This window comes from Silurus aristotelis (genome assembly GCF_946808225.1).
Source record: "Silurus aristotelis genome assembly, chromosome: 4".
Classification (NCBI taxonomy): Eukaryota; Metazoa; Chordata; class Actinopteri; order Siluriformes; family Siluridae; genus Silurus; species Silurus aristotelis.
In genome coordinates, this window is record NC_139577.1 from 21,114,755 (window position 1) to 21,139,201 (window position 24,447).

At 40.3% G+C, this 24,447-nt stretch overlaps 1 protein-coding gene across 8 annotated transcripts in view; it reads left to right on the plus strand.

Annotated features, from left to right (window-relative positions):
* Window positions 1–24,447, plus strand: part of LOC310724966 (uncharacterized protein) — a 206,548-nt gene that overhangs the window by 102,237 nt on the left and 79,864 nt on the right. For 5 of the 8 annotated variants that reach the window (XR_014533216.1, XR_014533217.1, XR_014533219.1 and 2 more), the window contains exon 3: window positions 21,130–21,177. The exons of the other annotated variants lie outside the window; for them this stretch is intronic. The gene's annotated coding sequence lies outside the window, so the exon portion shown is untranslated. Of the gene's footprint in view, window positions 1–21,129; window positions 21,178–24,447 lie in introns of those variants that run through there. 8 annotated transcript variants of the gene reach the window in all.

The following is a 24,447-nucleotide window of genomic DNA, read 5'->3' on the forward strand; positions in this document are numbered from 1 at the left end:
CGTTTTTATTTCACAACAAGGCAGAGCCAACATAAAGCACCCGCAGAGGATAATCTGCCAAACGGCAGTTCGTACTACAAATAAGAAACAAAAAATATCCACGGTGCAGGGTGCGGCGCGGAGGCAGAGACGGAGAAGCGTCAGAAGTCCTAGGATCGACGGGAAATGCACACGCCGCCGTGGAGAGAACGAAGAATCCGGAAGGAGAAGATGCGTAGCGGGGGAAGCATACGCGGAGCAGCGAGCCACCAGGAAACCTGCACAGACAAACACGAGACTACACACACGTACATACAATAACTGACAGTCTGTGTAGGCTAACGTGGGGTTTATATGGGTGGTGCAATGGAAAACAGAGATGAGCCTCAGCTGCTCCTTGTGAAGCCGGATTGCGAGCAGCTGCAGGCGGTCGGGGCATGCAATGGAGCAGAAGCGCGGTGCATCAGAGAATTCCAGGGTAAGACAGCCTCCGAAGGGGGCGTGGCAGGGGGATTCCATACACCCCCCCCCCCCGAAGGGGCGGCACCAGACGCCCCCAACCCATAGAAAGCCCGGAGGGCCGGGGCACTCGGAGGACGGCCCCCCGATCGTCCAGGGCCTAAAGGGACCAGGTAGGAACTGCCACGGAGCCGGGGAGGACCTGAAGCGGAGCGACCCCCCCCCCCCCCCAAGGAGAGCTGGAAAGGGACCATGGACACCGCGGGACCCAGGAGCGGGGCACATTCCAACGCACCGGCCAGGACTGGAGCGAAACTCCTGGCGTCGACTGGAGACGGGGAGACATCACCTACGGGGACCAGGAGCTGCACGATGCTCTTAGGGGATACAGGAGGCGGAGTGACGCCCTCATTGGAGGCCGGCAGCTGCGAGACGTCCTCGGTGGTGGTCTGAGGTAGCGGGCTGGCCACCATGGGAACCCGGAACGGATCGGCTGCCCCCGCGGAGGCCTGGAACGGGGCCCCTTCCACCACATCGACCGGGAAGGGCGTGATGTCCCTGGTGCTGACCTGAGGCTGGGTGATGTCTTTGCCAGAGGTCTGGACCGGAGCCTTCTTACCCACGGGGACCTGGAAGGGACAGACAGACGGAGACGGGGGTGAGCAGTTAGCGAGGCTTACCGGCTGGTAGCCCCCCTGGATGGAGGCCGGAGACGGAGCGAGGTCCCCGGTGGTCCTCAGAGACGGAAGGACCTCCTCTGCGGAGAACCGGAACTGGGAGGTGCTTACGACCCCGGCTGGAGGTTAAAGGACGTCCTCGGCGGAGTCAGGAGGCCGAGCGACGCCCTTAGAGGACCCCTGGAGTGCCATGTGGGAGAAGCTCGGGAGCGAGACGTTGCCGTGGGAGGAGCTCGGGAGCGAGATGTCGCCGTGGGAGGAGCTCGGGAGCGAGACGTCGCCGTGGGAGGAGCCCTGAGGCATCACTTCGCCTTCTGCGGGACTGTGGGGTGAGCCGTCGCCTTCGGTGGAGCCCAGGGGCAGCGGTTTAACTTCCCTTTCGCAGTTCTGAAGTCGAGGTGAGCACACAGGGAAACCCCTGGGGGAAGGGGTGCTCTTTGAGACCCTCAGGAGCAGGTCGGAACCTGCTGGGCAGCCTGGGAGCGAAGAGGAGCTCGCCTGGAGATCCATGAGCGGAGCCAAGCCCTTACGGGGGTCTTGAGACGGAACCGAGCCCTCCTCGGGACGCTGGAGCTGAGCGGAGCGCTCCTCGGGGCGCTGGAGCTGAGCGGAGCGCTCCTCGGGGCGCTGGAGCTGAGCGGAGCGCTCCTCGGGACGCTGGAGCTGAGCGGAGCGCTCCTCGGGACACTGGAGCTTTCTGGAAAAACCTGGAGCTGGACGGAGCTCTCTGGAGAAACCTGGAGGGAGGCGGAGCTCTCTGGAGAAACCTGGAGGGAGGCGGAGCTCTCTAGAGGGACCTGGAGCTGGGCGGAGCTCTCTGGAGGGACCTGGAGCTGGGCGGAGCTTTCTGGAGGGACCTGGAATGAGGCGGAGCTCTCTGGAGGAACCTGGAGCTGGGCGGAGCTCTCTGGAGGAACCATTCAACTCCATAAAGTCATGTACGCTCCGTAAAAAAATCGCCCCATTCTGCTCTGTTGCCAGAGAAGCGCTTTGGGAATTCTGTGAAGTCATTGTAGGGGTGTGGCGCCGCAGAACATGACCGAGAGCCGGCCGCGAGCTTCCGGGTTTTCCTGGGGGCGGGGCTTGGCTGCTTTGGAATCGCGGCCGAGCGAACCCGCTTACCGAGGTGCAATTCGCACCGGGAACACGGCGTTAATCCGATCATGTCCTTTCCTTTTCTTTCCTCTTTTCTCCAGTCCTTTATTCCTTTTCAGGGGTCGGTTATTCTGTCACGCGGCGTATATGGAGGCGGAGGCAGAAATATAAGCCGGCATTTTTATTTCACAACAAGGCAGAGCCAACATAAAGCACCCGCAGAGCGGGATAATCCGGCAAACGGCAGTTCGTAATACAAATAAGAAACAAAAAATATCCACGGTGCAGGGTGCGGCGCGGAGGCAGAGAAGGAGAAGTGTCAGAAGTTCTAGGAGCGACGGGAAACGCACACGCCACCATGGAGAGAACGAAGAATCCGGAAGGAGAAGATGCGAAGCGGGGGAAGCATACGCGGAGCAGCGAGCCACCAGGAACCTGCACAGACCAACACGAGACTATACACACGTACATACAATAACCGACAGTCTGTGTAGGTGAGCGTGGGGTTTATATGGGTGGTGCAATGGAAAACGGAGATGAGCCTCAGCTGCTCCTTGTGAAGCCGGATTGCGAGCAGCTGCAGGCGGGCGGGGCACACAATGGAGCAGGAGCGCGGTGCGTCAGGGAATCCCAGGGAAAGACAGCCTCCGAAGGGGGCGTGGCAGGGGGATTCCTGACAATTTGAATTTGCTGGATTTTACTGACGCTGAAGAAATAATGTACAAATGTATGTTGTATACTGGTGTATGATAGCTTCTTGTTTTAGCAGCAAAAAAGTTGTTTTTTGAAACTCTAAACACCCCAAAACATATCTAGCTACATGAAGCCTCAACTGCAGAAATAAATGGATTTAGGGGAAAAAGCATACTTTGTGAATGTCAGCAATCAATTAAAAAACTGGAATTGATATTTGTTATTTAAAATGCGTCTTCTTGTACACTTTGTTTGTGTTGCCTTAAAAGTAGAAAAGTACAGTCTGATTATGTATGATTTCTTTTTTTTTTTTTTTTTTACATATGATGGAACACCTTTCTTTTCATAGTAACATAAAACCAAAATTCATGATTGCTTTCTAAATGTTGTATTTGACTGATTTGCATGCAAGACATTGTGAATTTTATGAATGAAATGCATTCAGTTTTTATGGTTGCAAGAAATATTTATGCAACCATAAAAAATTATATATAAGTTATCTGTCTTAAGATCCATTGTACTCAAAGCTTCTTTTACTTTTACATAAAACCTGATAAACTTGTGACCGCTTATTGCAAAATAATTAAATATTAGTAAAATTAATAATCAAATATTTCACCCACATACATTGTCAAATCTGGAACTGGATTTCTATATGGTTTGATCAAAAAGTTTTATAACTCATCCAAGCAGCTTCTTTAGTCTTTTGTTCTTTGTTTGGTATAAATAAATTGTAGTCCAAGGCTAATATTCAGTAGGTTGGCCATTCCTTGTTCAAATTCTATTCGAACTATGCATTCAACCCTGAACTATTTCTTTCCTATCAACCTAGACCATGAAGGCTACAATTGTGTTATATTTTACGTGCAGTGGGATATGTGATACGTAAATGTGGATTATTCTGGACCAACCTCAAAAACAAGGATTTAGAAGAAATAAATAGAAATTCATATTTCAAGATATTTTACTATTTTGCAACAGTATAGAATTATTCAATACGATAGGCCTTAAATTATAAACTTCTTAATAAAAAAAAAAAATCCTTTCAAAAATCCATAATATAAATTTTTTTTACACTTATATAGATTTCTGATCAGTTATGTCAGAGTACACTGGTGACGGTATGGCTGTTATTTACCTGCTTTAACACTGCAAATTTTATCTCATCAGCTTATTATCATGTTGAATTAGGTGTGTGAGAGAACTGAGTATTTAGCATAATGTGGAGTGTTTTTGGCTCTTTAGAGCTTTCTTGATTGTCTGGCCATTGTGTTTGGAAAAACAGATTGAGCATTAAGTTGGAAATGTTAGTTTGTGTGATCAGCATGTGCTCCTCTGTTTTTTTTGTGTGAAGCAGCCTGAATGTCGCATACCTCCACTTCCACGATGGCTTTATTCATACATATGGCTGCTATAATGGCTGCAGCTGCCATTGTTACCCACACACACCCACACACTAACATTCTGTCGATCTCATTTTATGAATACTAATTCGCCAGTTTGCTGGGCCTCGTTTCTGATTAACTCAACCCTCTTTGGAATCAGGCGGTAGAGACACATATCTTGGGGCATCATTGAAAATAAGTGGGTTACAAGGCTACAGAAAGGATCAAGTTTCTGGCTTAATGAAAATCAATGCAATGAGACTGGTTGGAAAATGTGTCATAATGTCAGCCTTAGATGATGTGCCATTATATCATTATGCCTAATTTCATCTTTTATACTTGTGTTTCCATTGTTAGTTGTTCTTTTTTAAAAGACAGGCATGTGAATGATTCATAACTGTCTGTTATCATTAATTCAGCATGGCTGAGGCAGAGGCGAGAGGAAGTTTTGAGGTTTGCAAAGAGACCATTACTGCATCAATCTCTATATCTTTCTTTGTTATTATAGACAATATTCTATATTTTCACATTAGCCATATATGTCAGTTCACTATAGAAGACGCTTTCAGTTTAATATACATTATGCTGTACAGAGATAGAGATTATGTGATGTTTATGCTATACAACCAGCATATCTTCCTTTTGACTGCATTTTTGTATGTTATAACATAGGGTACACTGTAAAGCTATGAAGTCCTCACATTTTATAAGAGAAACATATGCATTCCATGTTCACATTTCAACAACAAAACACACCCCTGTGTTTTTTTTTCTTTCTTTTTTTTTCTTATATCTCATGTTTGTGAGGTGGAAATGATAGATATTTATTTACTTAGTTTTAGACCCCAGTCTTATATTTTAACACATGAAAATGAACAGTCTTCCACCCTTAATCTGTCACTTCATTGCACTATAGCTTTCACTTATGCCTTAGCATTCACTTAATAATCATAATCAGTGGCATCTGTTGTTCTCTCCCACAGAAATTAGACCCTGACACTGAGTGCATTACTAATAAAAGATGTAGCTGGAGGAATTAAAAAACAAAATATGATAAATCATAAGAACAGAAGAGCTGCTTTCAGACAAGAGAGACAATTACATAGAAAGTTGGAAATTATTTTTGTGAGATCTTTGATGAAATTTCAAATAGGGAAATAGCACAAACTTGCTGCTAATAAATAAATGTTTTATTTACTACTTTAAATAAACAATTATTAGTACAAACTCTGTTTCGAAATGTTACTATGAACTTTCGAGCCACTCATGGCTTAGTGTACTCTTTTCAGTGGCGGGGGGTCAGGGCCATCAAAGCCTTCTCTGCTGGCCTAAACACTATCAGAAGTACTGACCTACATTTACAACATAAATTCAAATATTTGTTACATGAAATTGTATTCATTTATTCCCAACAGTTTATTTTCTTCATTTCGTAGCGTTTTTCTTGGCTGCACTGCTTCCAGTATGTGGATGTGGATGTGGATGTTAGATTTTTTTGTCCAATCAGATTTCAGCGTCTATGTGCTGCCATGTCAATCTAATCTGCCCAGGGCCTTCAAAGTCTGTACTGTTGGCCCTTTTACCATTGAGAATATTATTAATGAGTTTGTTTCTTTTACCAATCAGATTTCATATTCGCCTCACCGAGCCAGCTAGCTGACCCAAAATATTGTCAACATTTTTCCTTCCTCTGATTGGTTGGTCAGAGGGAAATTGTTACAGCCAAGTTCGACTGGCAAAACACGTATGCAAGGCTCTGCACACATTAATACATATGAGTTAGACTTTTTTTATACCTACGGAGGAAGAGAAATTGATTTGGTCTCGCACTTAAAAATTGATTTTCAAGAAAAACTAGACATTGTGAGGAGACTTCGGCTGACCCTGAAGCTAGCTAGCTTCTCTCAGCCCGTGAAAGGGTATGTTCTCCACTTCCAGACCAGTGAATACGAGCGGTACCACTGGCTTACAGCCTCTGAGGAGCGGTGCAAATTATGAGTCTGCATCTCTGTTGAGTAGGTTGTATTTTATTTAGATTTTTAAAGTTTTTGTCATGTTATTAGACAAACATTGATTCTGAACTGCTCCAGATGATGTCCGTAGCACAGTCGCGGTTGTAGTGTAGAGGTTTGTAATTGTCTTAACTGGGTTTCTTGCTTTAGTGACATGGTATTCACCCTCCATATGTAAAATGCCTCTCTCTTTGTAATGCCACGCATTGCTAAATTGCGTTTTTGTATAGTAATCCTGGTTTCTATAATTGCGACGTGATGGTGGTATTAAGAGGTGGATTAAGTCGGGTAAGTCCTCACTGAAGGCCCAGGTACTAAATGCACATCCCACTACTAATATATATATATATATATATATATATATATATATATATATATATATATATATATATATATATATATATATATATATATATATATATTGTGTGTGTGTGTGTGTGTGTGTGTGTGTGTGTGTTTTAGATATACAAATACTGTGTATATTCCTGTCAATTGCATAAATATCAATAAAAAAGAAACAACCACACACTGGCAATAACCAGATGTGATTTGAGTGATGGATTATTTAGAGTACAGCAGTGACAGCGAGAGGGTTGTAGCTTGGTAGTGGATGAATCCGGAACAGCAGTGAATTTTTTGGCACTTTTTTAAGTGTGAGTGTCACATTTAGTTATAGTCTGTTTAGTACATACACAACAGAGAAAAAAGTGTTTATTTTTATAAGGTTAAAATAAAATAAGGTTTAAAACTGATTTCTATTCATTCTTCCCCATTTCTGGTTTTAAATGTTTTCACTCTATTGGCTGATGTTTTGCTTCTATCTAGAATTAAATAATTAAAAAATTAACTGCCAATGGAACATTTTAGCCTTGTAATTTGTAAAACTCATACACAAGTTATACCTAAGTCATTGGAGCTTTTTTAATTACTTTTATGGTGATTTATTTTATTAAATTTTTTAAGAATTATCTAAATATGTTTTAGTGGGTTGAAGCAAAAAATTATATAATATATATTTATTAAAGAAGTTAAAAAAAAACAGTCATCTCTAATTGAGACTGATAATAAGACGTAGCTAAGTCATATTTATTTACTATTCCCTATTGAGAGATAAAAAAATAAATAAATAAAAAAAAACGTGTATGATTATTAGTATTTTTTCCTAGTTGTAATTCTTTTTTCTAGTTGTTTCAAACTTATTTCTACCAACCGATTAAGATGATTTAAAACTTGAGCAAAAGCATAAAAAGCCATAGTCAAAACAAGCTGAATAATCGTATATATGATTTATACTAATCACTTAATAAGAAATATTAAATAAGGTTGCCCAAGGTCAGCATATTTATACTGAGACTTCTCTTCTCTTCTCTTCTCTTCTCTTCTCTTCTCTTCTCTTCTCTTCTCTTCTCTACTCTACTCTACTCTACTCTTCTCTTCTCTTCTCTTCTCTTCTCTTCTCTTCTCTTCTCTTCTCTTCTCTGCTTGACCAGTGAGTCCCAGTGCTACATGTTGACCGCTGCCCTTCATGTCATATTTCTCCTCTGCCCTCCTCTCTCACCCTGACAGATACATCAGGCCTGGATTCAGAAACAGAGCCTCTGGAGAGTTTGAGAAGCTTTTTTCCTGGCCTAGTGCTGAGGAGTGAAGTGAGGAGAGAGTGGATTTCTCCACTGGGACTGCTGGCTCATGGCTCAGTGTGGCACTAAGGCCATGTGAAGAAGGAGCCAGCTCTGCCCTTTTCAACCCCCTCAAACTAAAATTCACCACAGCTGCTAAACGCTCTACTGCTGCTCTTGTGCTCTGTCCAGTTATATCTCAATTTGTGTCACTTTTTTTTCTCTTTGGGCATTTACGTTTGCCCTGCAGTGTCTGTTTCTTATCCTCTGGCTTTGGTAGAAAGTTTGGAGATTTGGGAGAGCTAAAATAAGGAAATATCTATCCAGCATATGTACAGGTTTAAGAAATTATTTGTGAATTATGAATTATATTCAAAGTACAGTAGCTGCACAGGTATTTGAGGCATCTTGGTATTTTTGTATGTTTAAGGTATTTAAGAACGATTTATTTAATGGTTCATTGATATGTCTACACACATGTAGTTATCATATTTTATTTCCATCCTGCTAAGTTCTGGTATGTATGTGTGTGTGTGTGTGTGTGTGTATGTGTGTGTGTGTGTGTGTGCGTGCGTATGTGTGTGTGTAGTTCAGGCTCACGTTCCTGTGAGCAGAATTGCTCATTTTGGCTGATGTTTTCTCTTTACAGTGGTCCATCAGGCTCATCAAAGCATCATCAAAGGTCCTGGATTTAAGTTGAAAGAGCGTATCTTGGGAGCACATTAGTGTGTATGTGCATAATCTGCCTCTGTGGCTTTGATGTGGCTTTGTTCTTTGACCCATTTGAGTCTTGGTCAGGATCGTGGTGTGCTTATAAAATAAAACTGGCCAATCAGGAGCAGATCTGTGTATTTATGGCCTATTCAGCTGAAAGCTGAAAGTCTCACAAGAACACTGCACTTTAATATTATAGAAGGGAAGATACACTGCAATGTGATCTCACTGTGATGTGAGATTTGCAGGAGATTTTTTTTGACATACCCTAAACTAAAGCTACTTGTTTAATTAGTCACAAATACAATATTACAATATCACAAAAGAGTAGAACTCCCGAATTATACTAAAAGAATTATTAGCCATTGCTTCAACTTTATCTAAAGTGACATATGCAGCAGTGCTCTAATCTTTTACTTGATTTAGCACCCTCAAGTTTCATGCTAATACCTCCAAAAGTGCTATGCTAACTTTCACACTAATACCGCCATTAGTGCTATGCTTGCCATCTTGTAGATTGCCAGTAAGCGTATCTACAAGGTGGCAAAATAAAGCTATAGATTCTTTTCATCCATTAAACATTGTGTTCTGTGACACATCAGCACAAACAACTGCTAAATTCACATAGACGAATAATAATGACACCCAACACTTTCACCCAAGATTTGTTACACACATCACAGTCATTTCAGTATAAAGGTATTTAATGTGTTTCAGGGCAGATCGGCTTTCTTTAGGGTTTCTACATAATGACGAAATGTTCGATTCATGTTAGCCCTCTGTAAATCAACAGCTAATTGGTTTTTGTGCAGATTCTCTTCATTCTCTTTCTCTTCATTTGACATCAAATCTCCTCCATTACACTGCTGCACATTCAGCACCAGTGCCTTATTAACCTCTTTTCAGGCAGATTTTTCAATCTATTAAAAAGTGCAGGAAAGTAACAGATTTTAACTTTGTTTTTCTTGAAAGACAAGCGATGTTCAAAAAAAAAGGATGAAAAAACAAGGAAGACAGCTACGTCTCTAGTGGCTTTCGGTTAAAGACGGGATTCGGTGCCGACTTTGGAGGGTAAATTGGCCTGTTTCAGCCATAGATCTGACATGTTTGGAGTCAGATAATGTGCATCAAGGAGTGAGGGCCCAGAGTGATTAAAGCTAGCCTAGACATAATTATGTCAAACTCTGCAGTTGTCCTAAGCCCACTCTAGTTGAAAGAGATTCCGCTGAAATAAAATGAGAGATAAAGAAGGGGAGAGAAGAGGCGAGAGGAAGAGAGAAAGTGGGTTTTGAAGTGCTTTGCAACATTACTGAAGTGCCCTCCGCTGACCTGCCAATTTGGGTAAACGCCATGTCTGCTCTGAGACATAATGTAGCCGTTCTTTCTGAAATAAGGTGATGCAAAGCCTCGGGCCAAATGGGTGTAATGCTTCTTTAGAACATGAAAGCATACACTTTTGTGCTTAAACCTGCAAAGATAGTAATTCAGCCTTGTTTTATTTTATTTGAAAAACAACATTGTGGGAATGATTATTATTATTGTTTTATTTTATCTTTTATTAATATTAATAATAATAGTAGTAGTAGTAGCAGTAGCAGTAGTCGTGATAGTATTAATAGTACTAGAGACTATGCTTCATGTATATAATTGTGCCTGGGTTGCCATATTTCCTCTATCACAGTCTCTGGCTGATTTAATCTTTCGTTTTATTGCGTCCTACATCGCAGACATTAGTGCCAGAGTAAACACATTAACAACTGTACTATTGTGTATTAGTAATCACAGTCACCATGTCTTATTTTATTACCTCATTTGGCATGTCAAGATCTCTGGGAACAGAGAATATAATCAGGCATTACCTGGATTTATGTCTGCGAGGTGTACGGGCAGAAGAGCTATCGTTTAAAGATGTCCCATGATTTCTAATTAACAAGCAATCAGGCTAAAATAAATATCGCCGTCCAATGTAAGAGCTAATTGAAAAATGCAGAAATGAAGGAGAGGAACTTGCAAGGCTTTATCTGTGCGTAAATGAATTGAGAGCTTATCACTCTCAGGGCTCTCTAAAGCAGCTACATGAATAATTATCAGTGACTTAGGGAGTTAGGGTGATACCCGCTATAAGATGCTCAATTTGGGGCTACGGATGTTGGCAGAGAGGAAGAGGTGACAGGATGAAGGAGGGAGAGAAAAATGACATAGAGAACACCGTTCAGCTGTAACAAACTGCGAACAACCTCATTGAAATGTGTTTCATTTGGCTGCATTTGCATATTTTTTTTCCTGAAACAGTCTCTCCTTCAACAGTAGTAAAATTAGTTGGAAGGGGGGTGTTCTGAAATGTCCTTGCTGACTTGGAAATTGTGGATCTAATGGCCAGGAACGAGTATTTGGAATATGGTATACTTTAAAATGTTACTGTAAATACTGTAAATTTACAGTAAATAGTTGATGTAAATATGACTATGGTATATTGACTTAATATATTTATATAATTATTTAAAGTAAAATACAATCCAATAAATATATATATATATATATATATATATATATATATATATATATATATATATATATATATATATATATATATATATATATATATATATATATTATTATTATTTTTTTTTTTTTATCAAAAAGTGACTTAGAGAAAGAAAATAAGTGAACAAGGTTAAAGTGTTTAGTTAAAGTTCCAGTTTCAGCAGCCTTGGCATGCTGGGATTTAAACTCATGACCTTCTGGTCTGTAGCAAAAAAGCATAACTATTTTTTAAGGAGGGTGCACTGAATTTGAATAAATAAATAAAATAATTTCACTGCTAAACCAAGCTTGGTTAGTTTACTAGCATAAAAAGTGAAACGAAAAAGAGTTTTAAACCTCAGTTTTAGAAACCATCAGCACAGCTGTTTTGTAGAGTCATCGCTGGCTCAGAGGACACTCTGGTTGTAGTTGTCCCAGTTTGATGTCACCACGCAGCACATGACATGGCCTGAGCCTCTATACTCAGTGTACGCTGGGAATCTCAGCCCACTCAGATGAGCCATCTGGAAGTGGTTTGGTGCCACTATAAAATTATGTCCCTTTATGAGACTGGCTTCAGGCTGTTCTTCGGTCATGTACAATGTATCTTCTATATGATATGGATTGCATGTATACATTACTCTCTAATGTATTACTGATTGTTCTCTCTGTCGGTCATGTGTCAGATTCTTACCGATGCCTTGCCACTTTTAAAAGAGTTTTTCTCTCCAAGAGCAAACTTTAATGTTTCTGGTAAAATCAAGTCAAAGAGTATGTCTACAAAGATTCGGTTTTTGGTAAGTCATATAGGAGTCAGTTAATGAACAAAGTATCTCTAATGGTGTCTTTATTATTATTATATATATATATATATATATATATATATATATATATATATATATATATATATATATATATATATATATATATATATATATATAAAATAAACAAATAAATAAACAAGCCAACAGTATACCTGTATATATACTGTATATTTTTCCATTTTTAAAGAACAAAACAAATATAATAATTTTTGTTAACTGCTAATTTAATTTAATTACTTTAAATATCACTTCATACTTCCTTCAGATCCCTGGTTGAAATATTAAGGATAAAATATAGTCATGCAATTATGAAGGGGGAAAAAAAAATCAATGAATATGCTTCTTTTTAATTTTTTATTACTTCTTAATAAGCAATTCTACATTTAAGCAAATAAAATACACGAAGCAATATAATTTTTAATCCCAAGCGCCTTTAGTCAAAAATGTTTAATTTAATAATGCATATACAGTAACACTTTATTGTAATATAAGCAGAAAATAAAGAATCGTTAAATGCAAAGACAATTAAATAAAAATAAAAGCCATCCAACAAACTAATAAAAAAACCAACAGAAATTGACATGCAGGCACAAGGAAATCAATGTTAAATCTTTACAAGCATGTACACAGGATTATGATGATTTTCATAATGAATAAATTCTTGGCTCCTGAAAGCTCTAGCATTGTGTTTCTACTCTGCTGTACGGCCATGCTTGTTGTGCCAGGAAAAGATTTGCTCTCGGGCCCAGAGTTGGACAGCCTCTCCCCCATAATGAAGCAGTGGACACTGCTCTTATAAGAGACAGCAGCTCTGAACGCCCACCTTCCTGCTTCTTTGGATTCCCAAGATCACTAACACTACATGCAGCCAATTACACACATGGACACTGAATAGATGAAGGACTGGCTAGAGCCAGAATTGGCATCCTAGAGAGGCTGAGGGTGTGGAGCGATCTGTTCTTGTCTCAGTTTCTTCTGCTCCTCCTGTGTTTTCTTTCTCGCTTTCCTTTTTCCCTCCTCATCTCTCCCCTTTTTTTCCCTCTCTCGCTCTCTGATAGGGAGATTAGGCTGTCTCAGGATGCTGGTGTTGAAGTGAGACATGGGCTTTTATCCCTGTACCCCTCCCTAGCCTTTCCTGTGCTCTTGTCTGGGGCCACTCATTTATTTACATTAGAGCCTGGAATGAAAGGCATCAGAGGAAGTTTTAAAACCAGGAGCGCCACAATGGCTTCTTTAAGCCGCCACCCAAAAAGCCGTTTGCAGTTGGGGCTAAGAGGATTTGTGTCGCGTCCGAGTATCAGCCTCTTCAGAAATAACAGGGCTACTTTTCCCGAGCCTTGGACAAAAGTCAAGTGCTTCAGAGAAGAAAAAAAAAGTCTCCAAGAGGGATCGAGAAGAAAGGAGAGTGGGAGGCAGGGATTTTTTTTTTTTTATCAGTCTGATCTTACTAAAAATGAAAACGAAGCCCATACATCCATCTTTGAGTGGAGGTGAGCAGGTTATTAGATCTTAGTGATCATCAGACGGTTTGAGGAAGCTAAATGCTTGGTGAATGTTGAAAGGTCAAAGGTCAGAAGAGTGAGAGCGATTCTGACCCATGCAGATGTGACTTAACAAGAGGCTTACTCTGTATAGGCCTCATTCATCCTGCCCTTATTTTCTCTTGGCCAACCAACCTGATTTACATCTGAGGCCAGCATTTTCTCCTCCTTCTTGTTCCACCGTTTCTCTTTTATCATGCAAATGCTGAGATGGATATCCCATTTTAGCTGCTTTTTAGAGTGCCAAATTTCTGATGAGCTTGTGAGTCTAAATTTGATTTAATCTGGGTCAATTTGAAGAGTTAAAACGCTGCAACCGCTCTCTTCTGAGCTCATTTTGTCATTTTACAGCACAGGCTTTGCTGCTGATTGTAATAAATAACGTGAGCATTATGCTAGTGCATAACATCAGCAAAATCTCTCTCTCTCTCTCTCTCTCTCTCTCTCTCTCTCTCTCTCTCTCTCTCTCTCTCTCTCTCTCTCTCTCTCTCTCTCTCTCTCTCTCTCTCTCTCTCTCTCTCTCTCTCTCTCTCTCTCTCTCTGTGGTAGAGAATGTTCCAGGGAGAATATAGTATGTAGAGGACATAGTTAATAAAGCACAGGGGTTACATGTTCACCATGTCTCTTTTACATCTACCTTTCTCTCTGGGGCAAGTTACAATAATGGTTTTGCAAATCTGGATTAAGAACAGCAACTTCAATTTTTGCAGGCACCTGCTTATTTCAAATCCCCCCCTCCCTTAATTGTGAAGTTTGAATGACAACAAAAAAAACACACACACACACACACACACCTACAAACACAGAATTTGTAAAAGCTCACAATGGCATGAAAGTACAATTCTTTGATAGTTAAAAAAAAAATCTCATCTACATTTTTCAGGTCATTTGAGGTGAGCTATGTTCACCAAAGAGACAGATTTCTGTCCTGTGAGTGTTAATTCTTATCTGGTGCATTACAGATATGCCATATTGCATCACTAACTAATAAATTAAAGTGGTTCGGAGAATATTGCTGTAGACTGGCACATTTTCAAATTTATTTCACTGACACCAAATCCTTCCCTTTGTAGTGTCCTTGGAAATGACTGGCTTGGATTTGAAATCTGTCCTAGAAAATGCTTCTGCACTCTTCTATTTGTCTGAGACAATTGAATGAATTCACTTAAGTTTCCTTGTATTTGTACATCCCATGTGCCACCGTGAGAACACTCGTTGTGCCCCGCCGATTGTCTCCCAATTCCTTCTCTTTTCTTCATCTCCTCTGTCCCTCCATCTTGTGTGCCTTTTCTCCATTTCTGCCAGAACCACAGGGGATCTTGTTTATTTACTCTCTTTTTTAGGAATCAAAGCTGTCGCAATCACACACTGCCAACTTTACAGCACCCCCGAAGCCCCCCATCCCTCCCCTCTGCTCCCCACGGTTTGTGTCTTCCTCTCCCCAGACGCTCATGACGGGTGTGGTGGGGATGGAGGCGTAGGGACGGAGTGCGTGTATGTGTGCATATGGAGATGTGTTTGGCGGACTTGGTGACAGAGAATGAGCAGAGGTCCCGGCGGTGTTGATTTGTACTGCAGCAGGGACCCCCACACCTAATAAGGCCCCAGTCTCAGCACACTGTCTGACATGACACTAATACAGCATATGGAAATGAGACGTGCATATGGCTGCAGCTAGGTGCGATGTGACCCTCGCTACATAAATCTCCGGCATTGTGGCGTGCCACCTTTGAAGGAGGACTGTAAATCAGCCTCAAAAGATATGAGAATATTGCGACGTGGAGTACGTAATGCACCCTTCTTTCCATCTTTTATGTCTTTTTCAGGAGCTTTGTTTTTATTTGCTCTTGCTTTCTCATCAGAAGGAGTATCATGAGACAGAAATAATGTGATTTGAGAAGGCGAGGATGTGATAAGGAGAGGTTGAATATGTCTGAATTAGCCATATGAGCAGATCAATCACTCCTAGAGCTGTGGTTATATGAGTGCAAATGTGTTTGTGTCTATGTTTGAGTAGGGAATGTTAATAATAGAGTTAGGGGTTTAATGGGTATGAGTGAGTCACTTGAACCGGGGTGTGTGAGTGTATGTGAGTGGGTGGGTGTGTGGATGTGGGTGTGAGCGACACTGATGGCAGTGTTGATGACCACTGATTGAAGGCATGCTATAGGTCAGGCCAAAGTTTTTGTCCAGAACATAATATCACAACTATAATATTCAAATGTCACAATTAGTTCCAAAAGTTCTATGGTATGGAATATTAGTAATCATAATGAAAACAACAGGCTGTGATGTTATGTTGATTATTTGCCTGTAACAGCACATAACATTGAAAACATAAAGTTTTTTTTCTTTTACACCTTAGCAGTTATTAATTCAATAATATCATATTATACTTTTTATTAATCTTATTCATATTTTTTGGTTTAAAAAAAACGGTCAGAAACTGTGTCCTGTATCAGAAAGCTATATAACTGACTAGACACATTCACCAATCTGTTTAAATGGAGCAGAAATATGAATTTTGGCAGCTGGCACAGCTGCGAGTAAAAACTCTTATAACACTGACCAATCAGAATCAAACTTTCGGCAGTGTTATATAGTGGCACACACTTTTTCTTTTCTTTTTCAAACACGTGTTCTGATGCACATATATTTTATTTGTATGATAAACGACAAAGCTCACTTTCTCGGTGTAATAAAACGAAGTTCATCAAGAACATCACTTGATGAATCCGATCCCTAACCAAACCAGGGACTCGTAACAATCCCAATTACAATTTCAGTGTCTACAGTCCTTCTTTGATCCTTTCGCATTTTTTATTGGTTGGGTGCTAATGTGATTTTATTTTTTTTCTATTTATGTGTTTCGCAGACTTTTTTTTGTTGTTTTTGTAATCATTGTTGTGCTTCTCCGTACATCATTTGTAGAGCGAGATGAAACAGATGGTCATGCTTCCCCCTCTTCTTTTCCGCCATGTACGTGGGAGAAAATGGTGCTGCCTGCAGTATTGATATTCACAGTTGGAAAAGAGAGGCAGTCTAATTCTCCATATTGAGTAAAGGTTTAGGTGTTAGGCATTTGTTTTGCTTTGTTTTTTTTCCCCTGATGGGTGCTTTTTTTTGTGAGTAAGAGCGCGTCTCCTCATCCCATGTTGTTAGAGGAGTTAATGAAATAAATGTGAGAGTGGAGATAGGAATTCTCCTATTTTCTGCTTCCTACTGTTTTTCCCATTGCCTGGCCCAGGCTGTTAATTTAGGAGCGAAGCAGATAAATTAGAGTCATGTGGTCATATGCGATATTTGTTTTTGCTACACAGCTGCAGGTAGCCATAAAACGCTTGGAAATGTATTTGATTTCGACCAAGGCCCCTTATTTTAATTTACCAATCTCGTTGCTTCTCTTCACACAACCAGAGTTGGCTAATTATTTGATCTCCTTAAAAATAAATGTTAGTTTTTTTGGGGTTTTTTTGTTTTCTTTTTTTTCACCAATTCTCTTGTGTGTCTAACAGCCTCTACAAATAAGCAAGAGCAGGTTTCTTGATTTTCTCTCTATTGCTGACAATTTCCCTCTCCTGGTTAACTCCCTGTGAAAGCAATTTGCCCCATACTCAGGGAAGGTAATGAGCAGATGGTACCATTGTAAATGATGATGCGCCCATAATAAAGAGTTGATAAACATGGAATTACTACTGGGCGGTGGGCGCTAAACAGTGTGGTCGGCAGAGATGCCTGGAACATTGAGGGCAGCCCCTGAGCCTCATGGCATCCTCTGCCAGGCCTGGAACAGTGTGCATACAACATTGCCTGCTCCATACACACCATGGCTAAGGCAGAGGAATGACAGTGCATTTTAAATGAGTGGGATTAATTATTCTAGATTTTTTTTTTGCTTGCACAATTATCCACCAGTCCACATTTTTCTAATTTTGCTTATTATAATGATGTAACATTGTATTTTTTTTTCTAGAATTTCAAAGAAATCAAAACATTCTCATTATTTCTACTTAGGTGTTACTTGCTTTGTTGTAATGGCTTGCTGTTCATGCAAGTGTGTATGTGTGTGTCTTAGTTCTTGTTAAGAAGCCAACTGTCACAATGTATGTATACATTTTTTATGTGACGTTAAAGTAACACCTAGAAATATGAGCTTAAATAATCTGAAACTCCACAGAATACAGTGACAGAAGCTCTATGTGTGAACCTTTGCCGTTATTTGTGGCGACCAACATCTCTTTCATGTGCTACTGCTTGAAATTTTTTGGCCTGATTCCCAGCAGAAACACTCGCCATGAATGTAAGTGCCCACTAATTTTGCTTTTGGATCTCAGGCTGTGATGTTGAATGATAAGGTGTGTGTGTGTGTGTGTGTGTGTGTGTGTGTGTGTGTGTGTGTGTGTGTGTGTGTGTGTGTGTGTGTGTCTGGGGCTGTTTCTCTGTCCCTACAACAAACTGATGGGAATTCTGTTAAGCATTTTGCTCTGTTTATTTATCATTATATATTGTATATGCATTCCGATGGAGCTGTTGACTTTTCATGATTTATATATAAATATATAACTAATACATAATAGATATATCTAAATATTCAGTACATTACTTATATTTTCTGTTTGTAGCGAAGCATCAGATGTGTCCAAGAGAGAGCTCAAAGTGGTGGCATTCAGGGGATGGAAGAGTAGGGAAAAGTGTCTTTGCCTGAAAAGCTTTAAGGTTGACCCATATCACCAAGTACACGGCCTCTTGCACAGATCACGGTCTTCACGCTATCAAAGTTAATTTATAGCAGAAAAAAGAAAATAGAAAGTTCTTCATATTTCTATTAGCATTCTGCTCAGAGAAACCAGTGCATGATTTCTCTTTTCCATATCTAAACAAAATATTTGCCAAGAGATTTGTGTCTACAGAAGTGTCTACATTTCATTACTACATTTGTATTTTATTTTATTAATTGATTTTCAAATCCGAATTAATAATGAAACGATCTAAATGATTCTTTTTATTACTTTCAAATATAGATATCAGTTCCACTAGTCTTGTCTGAACCTATTTCTTGGCCCAATAAATGACCAGCTTAATAAACAATTGTGTTCCTGGCAGGGTCCAGTCCCAGAAGCTGAGAGAGACATTTTAGATGTCTTAGTACTGTGTCAAGATCACAGAGACGAATGAAAACAGGCAGACCAAAAAATTCCCAGTCTGCCTGACTTCTAAAGGTCCATTAGTGGAGCTGGCCAGCTGTCAGTCCTCTCCACTTCTGTGCGTTTCCTCCCCTCACTCCCAGTGCAACAAATCACCAGGCAAAGTTTAATGCGATTAAAAACGTGCAGTGTCCAGGCCATCTGATTGGGCAGGTAGCCTGGTCTGGGGCGCTTGCAATGTGCCAAACCAGAGCCTGGATGCTGACAGTAATTAGCACATGCTAGTCATTAACAAACACAGATTAGGCAGAAGCTCATATGGCACGGTGCCATGGTGGGGGTGATGCTGATGGGGCTGCTCCTATCTAAACTGCCTAACCAACACGACTGGCCATCAAGCAGCATTCACTAAACCTCTGTTTTAACCAAATTCGGGGAATGTGTGTAGATTTATGAAAATTACTTTTAAACACAGCATCTCTTTGAGACCGCGGCCCGTCTGGCCATGAAGCGGACCCCGCTGTGCGGTTTTAATGAAAGATCATAGTAGCCCTCTAAGACCGTCAAGTGAGCTGCGCGCCCTGTAAAGCCCAAAATAATCTGTTTTACTTTTAATGGAAGCCATTTTATATTCATTAAGATCAAAATGCTGAATCTTTTTTTTTTTTTTTTTTTTTTTTTTTTTTTTTTTTTCTTTTTGGGGAAATAGCTGGCAAATTGCAAAGCTATTCCAGTCACAGCTTGAGAAGCCAGGGGCCCCACAGCTTTTCATCTGCTTCATAAGTAAGAACAGGCCTAATATCTCTAATGTGCTTTGATGGAGCAGAGACCTTCACAGGTGGCAGAGGGAGGCAGTCATCAAGCTTACAAGTCAAAATATCAAGTCCCCTTTCAGCATAGCCATTTCTTTCTCAATCACACACGCACACACACGCACGCATGATCACACACACACACACACACACACACACACACACACACACACACACACACACACACACACACACACACGCATGCACATACACACACCTTTCCCTCACTTTCTTCCTGTCTGATGCTTGCAGGTGTGAGAGAATGGGATAATTAACTCTGACATGTCTCAGTATTGTCTGATGAAATGGCTGCTACTTGGAGCACCAGTCTTCCATATTTACCTATAAGCCTCCTTTTTATGCTAATTAGTATTTTTTCTTCTCTGACACCCATTAAGCCCGGCTCACAGAATTGGGAAAAAAAAAAGGACAGGCAGCTTGTTTCCTCTGGAATATTCCCATGCACTGGTGTAATTATTATTATTTTGCAAAATAGGACAAGACAGTATTTAGTATCTGTCTAACACTATGGATCTGAAGTGATGAATCTTTTTGCATCCCTTTTTTGCTTTTTAGTACATTACTTAATTACCTTCAGATTATAGTGTCTACTGTCTCTAACCCCAAATGTTGTTGTTGACTAATAGCATAGTAAATATTTCAGCATTTGGAAGTGTGTGGCTTTGCACCTGATACTGAGTGTTGAGTTACGTATGAGCACTGTTTGCAATGATGTTCTCCCACTGGCCAGCAGAAGGCACAGTTGTTGCATACCCAAATTTAATGCAGGCACCCCTGTGCCCTGGTCCCAGCCAAACCCCAACCCCCCCCGAGTCTGCTGTCTCTACAGCTTCACAGTGCTCACATCCAATCCTCAGGCAGACAAACACCAAACCTGGTTTTTGAAATACAAAAAAAAACTGTGGCATGTTTACAAGTTCCAATATCTTGAGTTTGAGTGTAGAATGCATGGTTCCCTTCACATGGATGGCTACCTTCAGCTTTCCATGTGTGTATACATACATGTGTGTGTATGTGTATGTGTGTCTGGCATAGATAAGGGAATGCGATAACCTTGTCTCTCTCTGCACATCTTCAGGAGTAAGGTGAGTGTTCCTGGTCCTGCCAAGGTGCTGTTTAATGGGCCTCTGAAAACACTCTAAAGACAGACACAAATGTGTGTACGGGCACAGGGCCAGTGCAGACTCACTGATCTTAAACAGGAGGAAGGTTGTGAAGGAATGCTCGAGGACAAGCCTGCTACAAGGAACAAGGTAAAAAGAGTGAAAGAGCGGGAAAAAATAGTAGGTGTGTGAAAACAGGGGAGGGATACTTTCAGATGGCAAAAGCATGGAGGAAAGAAAGAAAGGTAAAGAATGACAGGTGGGACAGTAGAAGTAGTAGTGAGAACATAGAACATGCACTCCCTTGTATTTACTGTTAATGTTTCACTTTACACCAAAGTTAAATGGATTACAAAAAAAGGGAAATGTCTAACGTTGCTGATTTTTCAAAGTACAATAACGTCTTGACCCTCAAATTCTTCCTGTAATCGGAGGCATGCATAGCAAAGAAATGTGTGGCATCAGTTAAGTATGCACAGTCACATTACCTGTTTATTTTTCTCTCTCTCTTTCTTTCTTTTTGCATAAAAGGCCACCTTAATCCTGAAGGATTCCATTTCCTGCAACCAAAGAGTCAAGCAGGTATGAGAGAACTATTTTAAAATACACACACACTTAAACACACAGACCTGCTTCACTAAAAGATTTCCGAGCTATTGGGGCACAATACAAAAGATTCACATGTTAACGGAAATTGGTAACCACAGACAAAGTTGTAAAATGAACACAGTTTTTAAACTAAATACAATATTTATTTTGAAGTGGGAATGTACTCAGATCTGTGCATTCACAGTCATTAAAATATTCATGAAATTCTATTTATTACTTGTCCATCATATGCATTATGTATTCTTCACCCACTTAGATCTTTGCAGTTGAAGAGGATGAGGAAAAAGAGAGAAGGAAAAAAATTGACATAAAAAAACATAAAAAGGTAGGAATCAGATCACATCTTTTTCTCTGACACCAAAAGGGAGGCAAACTTAATTACGAGGCATTGAGCTGCAGAGAGCACCTTTTCTTTTTGTTTTATTTGATTTCTTTCTCTTCTCTTCTGTTTCGTGTTTCTCAGAATAAGATACAAATAGACGGCGAGCTGGCAAACTGTGAATATGGCACCCACATATCCGTACACACTTGTTCTCGCTTTTTTTTTTCTTTCCCTGCGTTCCCTCTTCATCTTCCTGATGATTCCAAGGTAGGAGAAACAGCAGCTGCTAGTGTTGTGTGTGGAAAATGCGCCGCTGTTTTGACAATGGCAGTAAAGTGGGGAAAGTGCCGGGCCCTTGTGTGCAGGTCATCACTCTTAATGCAGAGTGTGTCATCAGTCCCGGGGACAACAGCAGAAATGATGTGGCTGATACATATGAAACAGGCATCATGCATAAACATGGGGTCCGGGGGATGGGAGTGGGAAAGATGGAGGTGATGGAGGTGGTGATGGAAGGGGCACACAAGTCTGGGGGGGCTGAGGGGACGTTGCCGTGGGGATATTGCTTCAGCAGGCCACAGTCTGGGTGCCTTTTCACCCCTGTTTATTATTCATGAGCTTTGGGGCGTTGTAATAAGCCACACCTTGGCTGGGCGGCCGTAGCTAAGTGATGGATCGTGACAGTGCTGATGGAGAATATATCATGATTAAGATCAAATACACTTCCACACACACATACACACACTCTCTGAAGGACTGCGCAGCAGACTTTATTTGCCACGGCATCAGTATCATCACAAGAACATTCATCTCAGACGCAGGGTCTCACGTGACCTGGACAACTCAGCGGAGATGCTAAGTGATGTTTGTATTTTGGACTTTGGATACACTGAATACATGCTTATGTCTGTCCCCTAAAAGAGAGGCTTTTTTCTAAAAACCTGTTTCATCAGTGTTTTTTGAAAGTCCATCAAAGCTGTGGCTTTTCAGTAATTATACCTTTCCAGTTAAATCTTCGATGTAACTATCAGACTATCATTTTTTATATTTACTCTGTTCAACCTTCACCCATTCCAGGTGATTCATTTAATAGAGGTGTAGACCTTTTGATATTCCTGCATGCCTGAACTGCACACAGCAATGAAACAAACATACGAATAAATAAACATACCTTTATTCCGTTCTTATTTCTCATGGAGTTTGCTCACATTTTGAAGGTGAAGCAAGATGGCAGCTGTTGATTTGTCTCTCTGAGCTTCTAATACGATTTTAATCAACAACAACAACAAAAAAAAGGAATTATACAAAAATGAAAATCATTGACAGCATCACTAGGCACAATCGGCGAAAGTATGGCAGAAACTTTCACTGCTGTAATTTCATGATAGTGTTTTTTTTTATGATATCATAACCTCACACAAACCACCAATATACTTAACTCAGTTCTGCTTTAGTTACTTGTGATGTATTTTAATAGGATAAATCCTGTTAATCACACCTTTTATTAGATCAGTGACCAAACCACAGACTCTTACCACAAGGTGACCACCAGAGACCACCAAATTCCTGAAGGACCCTCTTAATTCCCCTTCAAAAGCCATCAAATGTTTAATGAATTAATCAGTGCTCACTTACACAGTTATTGTCTTATAACTATTCACTCACTCACTCACACACACACACACACACACACACACACACACACACACACACACAATTTACATTTATGGCATTTGGCAAACACACACACAATGTTTTTTTTTTAAACAATATATTAATTATAGCTTTGCTATAACTATATGTGCATAAAACTCCTAACAGGTGAATAAAATTAAAGGGTGGCATATTTCAGACAGCAAGCAATTAGTCAGTTCTCGAAGTTGATGTTTCAGAAGCAGGAATAATGGGCAAGCATATAGAGTTGTGTACTGGCTGGTTCAGTTGCACAGAAAAAAAATACTGTAATACAAATTGCTGACAAAGCTAATACACAGCACAGCTTGTTGCATATGGGGCTGTGTAGCTAGAGACTGGTTAGATTGCTCATGCTGAGCCCTGTAAAACAGATGCATTAAAGCTGGACCATAGAGCAATTGAAGAATAAGGTCTGGTCTGATTAATCACAGGTACTCTGAAGAAGGCAGACTGAAAAAGACGTGTGATGAAGAAGTGTGATGCTTTGGGCAACTTTCTTCTGGAAGTAAAGGTTTTTCTTTTTTTTTTTTTTTTTTTTTGATGCAAGCAGACAATGTGAATGAATGCCAATTTGTGAATGTAAGCAAACTAAATTCATGAAAATCATCTAATGGCCAAACTGAAGATAGTGGAATACCAGTAGTAAAAACCAGGTGGTCATACTGAAGACAACCACCAGGATCAGAAACAAGGAGCATTCACATAAAAATAAAAACGTTTATTTTTGTAGTGGTGATAATAAACAGGATTTTTTTCTTATATAACTAAAAGTTTTGTTGAATGTGTATTAGTTGTTATTATACTATACTACAGACCAGGTGATATTGTAGTAGTGAAGAAGCTAAAAAGCTATAATACGTTTCAATATGAAAACTTCTAAATAAACAGAGCTTAGACATATCTTAATGTTATATTAATGCTATATTAAAACTTTTTAAATGGATTATAATGAAGTATATAATGATCCAATGGCTTTATTGTCATTTCAATCATGTACAATAAACAGTGAAATGAAACAACATTCCTTCAGGACCAAGGTTAAACACAAACATAACAGTGCAAACGTGTGGAGACAATACATTTCAACATACTATAACCTCTTTTTCACAAATCTTTCATTAATGTATACATAGATTTCCAGACTATAGACTGCAGCTGTTCATGCAAGATCACCTGCTTCATGTGCAAAGCAGTGCATGGACCTACACTCCGATATGAGAGTC